The sequence below is a fragment of the Gordionus sp. m RMFG-2023 genome, chromosome 5 (assembly GCF_954871325.1).
Source record: "Gordionus sp. m RMFG-2023 chromosome 5, tfGorSpeb1-WG-v2, whole genome shotgun sequence".
NCBI classification, from domain to species: domain Eukaryota; kingdom Metazoa; phylum Nematomorpha; class Gordioida; order Chordodea; family Parachordodidae; genus Gordionus; species Gordionus sp. m RMFG-2023.
The window spans coordinates 4,104,515-4,110,635 of NC_088779.1; the positions used below are offsets into that span (position 1 = coordinate 4,104,515).

Sequence of the window (6,121 nt, forward strand, 5' to 3'; positions counted from 1 at the left end):
AATAAAAAAATAATCCGGTATTCTTCTGATGATTCAAGATTTCTATTTTCTTGCATAATTTAGGTTTTTATTAAAATCCATAGTATAAATATAAGATTCGCTTAAAAATTTAAGGCCAAATTTTTCCAAATTTACAAGATAAATTTTTCTTAAACTTGCATGATAGATACCATGCACATGCTCAATTTTTTTTTTGGTAAAATTAGATTTCTTCAAAATTAATGATCATCCACAATTATAAATGTTTTAAAATTGAAAGATTCCTTTTCAACAGGGAGGATGCCATCCGAATTAGTTCTTATACCAGATTACAGCATATATCACAAAACATTACATTCAGGGCTCTAACTTGAAAGTGTTGCTAGAGGAGGGGGGGGGAGATTGGAGACCGCACTTGTTAGATTGCATTATAGATTTCGTCGTCATTTTTAAAATAGGATGTCTGGATACTCACTTTTTAATATTAATCAGGTATTTATTACGTATTTTGAATTCCACTTTAAAAATAATACACATTTTTTGATTAGAAGGAAAAATATTTTATTGCCCCCCCCCCATCACCTTTCTTCTTCCCCCAGTTTCAAGCCCTGATTACATATAACATAAAAATCACGATTTTTTATTTAATTTTAGTTGCTATGGGGTGTGCACAAAATATGTCCAGTGTGAAGTAAGTTAAATAATTTTACATAACGCATCATTGATATTAATATTAACTTAGACTGATCATTCATTAAAGTCCGCCATTGAAAGCCGTATCAAACCTTATTGAACGGCATTTAGACGGAAACTCGATGGCGTTCAGTCTATGTCATGATTGCAACTTGTTTTTACGTTTTTAATGCTTAAACCTTTTATAAATGAATCGCTTTCAGTCTAGGTAGTAGCATCATTGAAACGCATACAACTATATTAGAGGGTCTGCGAATTCAATAAATTCTTTACGGAATTTCAAATTTTTTAAACAATCAAATAAAAGTAAGTTTGTTTTAATAATTTTAAACTTATCGCAACAATCGTAAAATCATCTAAAATATTATCTTTTATGATTATCAATACGAATCTGGCAATAGGTATTTCAAAGAAGATGAAAATAATGCACGTTCCAGGTTGGCCTAAAAGACCTGCAAGAGCTTAGGGGTATAAAAAGAATTCCACTGTTCCTGATATCGCCGTATCAGTTTTTTATCTCCCACCCCCTTCCCCTTCCCCACCATATAGAGCTCTCTCTAATCTGTGGAAGTCCATTGTAGCTCCATCTCTTATATAACCAAGTTCTTTTAGTAAACATTTTTTTTTAAACAACTTCCAGAAAGTGTTGCAAACCGCATATGATTCGCAAACAGCAAATGATTGGGAATGCAAAGATGAAACTAGGAACAGGGAGGCTCTTTACATTAATGGTGCATATTTATGAAACTTTATTATTCGAATACAATTTTTAATAGGAGATTCCTGCCAACTCCAATGCACAAGTCCCTTACGTGAGCGAGAAAATGTGAAAGATGGCACCGTATTAAAAGACGAATCTATATGTTTTGATGGATATAAATACAAATTATCCAAGTAACAAATTTGAATATTAGTAACATCTATTTGCATTTATTCATCTTGTTTTTACATATTTCGAGCAAATTATTACTTAGAATATCGGAATGCCCTAACATGTGGCTAACTTTAAAGCTAAACTTAAGCTAATAACTAGGAGAACCTCGATTACTGTTAAATATTTTTTTTTTGATTAACACAATAAATCTCTATTTAATTACAAATATTCAAAATTGAATTTTAGAGCCCCAATATTCGATATCGAGTAAAGAGTTTTAATTTGCTTTAAATATCCTTCTCCAGAAGAAATATCGATTATAAAGATACTTAATATATTATTTCTTTTTAGCGAACAGTTTTATAACAAAAGAGAATATAGAAGGATAGATGGAGGCTGCGATTATGATAAATAGTCAAAAATAAAATTCTTATTTATTAAAAAAATATTTTTATATTTTTAAATACCATTATTAAATTATTATATTTTTTTTTATAGCTTTTTTGGTTTATATTGCTTATAATATCAATATTGTTTTTAAAGAAAATTATTTTTTAATACCCAATAAAAAGATAAAAAATAGTGTGATGTAATGCAAAATATTTAAAGTATAAAAGGAAATTAATTTTAAAAATAACATTATTTACTTGTGTCTTTGCATTTCAAAGACGTGACTATCTACAGTTTACTAATTATATATATATTCAAAAGTAACCAGTTACAGTTAATTTTATTTTGCAATCCATAACTATTTTTTTTTAAAATCTTATATAATACCATATTGGAATATGGAATATTAGTTGGGATTCAGAATTAATCTCTCAATCTTTTTAAATCATATTTCTCGAGAAACCATTTTAAAAATCTTAAGAATCCAATTTGACCTGAAATGTGTTCCATCATGAATAGACTATGTCCAGAATAATTTCTAGCTGTGTTAGATAGATTTTTTGATTATACTAAAATTTAACAAAGGTTTATGGCAGAAATTGTCTGAAATTTATAAGGTACTTAGTCTACACCCGCTGGAATTCATTTCTTGTCAAATCAAATTTTAAATATCGTCTTTCTGGAAAAGATATAAAATTGAGAGATTCCGAAATTCCCAAGGATTTCACATATCCCCAAAACGAAATATATGTATTTTTTAAAAGACTTAATAGATGGATTGTAAAAATTGTTAATTGTTGTATTTAAATAAAATAACCCATATCTAATACACAATTTGTTCATTGTAGTATCCAATGTTCCATTTATGGAACATAAGTTTGATTCTTAAAAATAAACTTATAAAAAAATAATGATGGTTAGTGTATTTGAAATCGAATGAATTCAAATATTAATACTTAAGAAATTACGAAATGGCATATTTTATATATAAAATAATTTGAATAAAAAATAGAAAAAAAAATGTTTATATTTTTAGAATTTCGAAGAAAGTCAATGGAAAAAAACCATCGATAAAAAAAATTACTCTAAGAATCAAAAAATTGAATCAATAGGAATGAAAGTCATTTGAAAAATAATTCTGTTTGTATACAGGGGTGTTATAAGATTTAAGATTATGTTTAAGATGTGTTTAGGGTCAATTTTTAATTCGTGTATTGAATATCCTTTGTTTTTAAACATTTCATCTAACATGTCAGTTAGTCATTAAATTTAATCATTTTTAATGAGGTACGGAAACATTTAACGATTCAAAACAAATGGGTTTTTTTTAAAATTTATTTAATGAACCGCTTATAATATTTCCAAGATACTCCCCTCAGAGACCAAAATTTTAAGCGTGGTCAAAAACTATTTTTTTCGGCCTGGGCGTTCTTATTCTTAAGCCAATCCACTAAAATTTTTTAATTTTTTATAATATATTATTTTATGTTTCAGCCCCATTTCGTTTAATTTTATTAATCTAAATAACTTTTGGATGTGGGATATTTAGGATTTTGTAAATTGTTCCAAAAAAAAGGGGAAATTTAAAAATATGACCAGTAAATGAATGTTAAAAGCTGCAATATAAATCATTGCATATTGTATTAAAAGGGTTTGTGACAGTGTAAGGGGAGATACCTTTATTATTATTATTAACTTAGATATTTATAAAAAAAACTTATAAAATTTCTGAAGAAATCTTCAGAAAAATTATCTCTTCGCTGCCTTAGGGAAAATAAAAACATGTAGAAAGATGAATGAGGGGATATTTTAAAAAATATAATAATGAACAACATCTAAGCCAAAAAAAAAGGTGATTAAATATAATATTTATAATAGAAGAGGAAATGAAGGGAGGCTAAGGTGTATCCTCCTAAGGAGAAAAATGAATGCTTAAAATTTTGAAATGGAATAATAATTGGAAATATTTAGGCAAAATATTTCGGCCAAAGGCCGACTAAAAAAATTCTAATATTTGATAGGGAAATCGTAATGGCTTTAAAAATTTTAAGCCAGTTTAGGGCTCTATTTTTTATAAAATAACTTCTTCATTATCTCGATGGATGATAAAAAGGAAAACTTCCTAGGAGTTAGCATTAACATCCAATACCTACAGTATTGGACGACGATAGCTTAATTTTCAACCAGACAAGAGGGCTCGGAATTTCTCCCTCCCTAATTTGATATATCTGCCGGTCTTTCTTCTATCCGGTTTTCAAAGCGTGTGGGATTGTGAAAGGAAGAGATGGTCTTTTTGAAAACTGCCTGTGATTTTATGAGTAAGATATAGGCCTTTTATTTCCCCCCAGGAATCCATGGGAAGAGACACTAAACTAATTTTAATTCTCCCAATTTTAGGGCAAATCTCGGACAATGAATGGCTAGACTCGTTTTAAAAGTCAATCTAGATTGGTTGATAACATACTAGGAGTTGAGGATGACAATAAGGTTTATTTTATACTATCGCATATTTTTGCCTCATAAAAGTAAAGAGTGTAGGTAAGTGTCCGATCCTAAAGGTAAACATAGCCTAACTTACTTATATTCTAAAAGGCGGTTAAGTCGCCATATATCAATTATTTCTATAGCCTCACATTTATTGGGTACGGCTTATCGAAATTGTCTTAAACCAGTTCATACATCCCTAACTGATGTTAAAAGACTGGATGACCTTATGTCCCTTGATTTAGAGCCATAAATCTATTTTGGACTCTGTAACAGAAACAATGATTCAATTAGGACAGATGTAAGATCTAAAATCAAAAAGTAATCACCATCTTTCAGATTTTCATTTTACCTTTATTAAAATAAATTAACCACTCTTTTTTAAAATTGGATTTATTTTCTATTGTATGGTAATATATTTTGCCTATTAATTTTTGCATTAAAAATTACTTTTGTTTGTGCTGTATGTGGAATCTGACTTCTAATACCTCCAAACTTACGATTTTATTTCAGCACAAAGCAAACTAATCATTCTTATAGTTTTAACATTAGAGCCTTTCAAAATATATATTTTTTTAACTATTTAAACCCAGTGAAGTCTAATACTTACTTCTAACCTGGAGTTCGGGCTCGGAATAAATTTAATTTAGGTTTTAGCTTTGTTCACCCCAGAGAGATTAAATTCAACATTTTACTTTAATTTAAAAAAAAAACAACATTATTTTATATTCCTCTGAGTATTAAGCTCCAATCTGGTTCAATGAATGTTAAAAAACTGACCCAGGTCTCAGCTTAATTTTTTGGCAGATTGACACTTTACAGGATGATTCTCATTGAAATATAAAACATTAGCGTATTTGTATCTAAATCATGGGACACAGGAATGAGAGAACATTTTTTTTAAATTAAAAGTCTATAAAAACAAATCATTTTCTTACCAAAGCTTAAATATACAAGGATGTCGTTACTAATCGGTCACTCTTATTTATTTCCCACGTATTAATTTGTGGAAAATTTATCATAATTTCTATAAAAAAAATTCTGAAGATTTTAATAAATTTTGATGATCTGAAATAACTGTTTTTAAAACCTAACAACTTATATTCTCATTGCACTTCTTGTGCTAAGGAGGTTCGGTTTAGTGTGGCTTAAGGAATATAACTGACTATGATAAAAGTAATACACTTGATTCACCAGGAAGGTATTAATTTATAAAAAAAAAGGATTACATGAAGAATTGAAAATACAAAAATGTCACTATACACTAAAGATAAGAATATATAAAAATTATCGATAAGATAGATTAATTCTAGTTATATTTACACGTTTTATATTCATAAATTGGCACCAAAATTATCTTTGAAGCGATGAATTCAATATTTATTAGTTATCAACATGATATGTATTTTATAATTATAAATGGCCGCTAAACTATTGAGGGCTATGAATTAAATGCGATAATTTATTATATATGTTACTCTTCACGAACGCTGGATGCCTCATATACCATTAGTGAAACTTGTACTATATTATTAATGTTAAATTACATATCAAGGTGCACCAGATTACCCATTTTATATATTTATTTAGAAAGAATTTAATATTTTTTTTGTCTATCATTTTACTTAATCCATTTATTTTTAAAAACTAATTTCAATTTATACTTTCTTTGGGAGTGTAAGTAACATCAGAGAAAATTTC

General features: G+C 28.0%; 1 long non-coding RNA gene across 1 annotated transcript; it reads left to right on the forward strand.

Annotated features, from left to right (window-relative positions):
- Nucleotides 1-630: 630 nt before the first annotated feature.
- Nucleotides 631-2,016, forward strand: LOC135930461 (uncharacterized). Its single transcript, XR_010572772.1, has 4 exons — nt 631-670; nt 1,313-1,403; nt 1,449-1,566; nt 1,898-2,016. It is a non-coding gene; the product is annotated as an uncharacterized LOC135930461 (long non-coding RNA).
- Nucleotides 2,017-6,121: the final 4,105 nt, after the last annotated feature.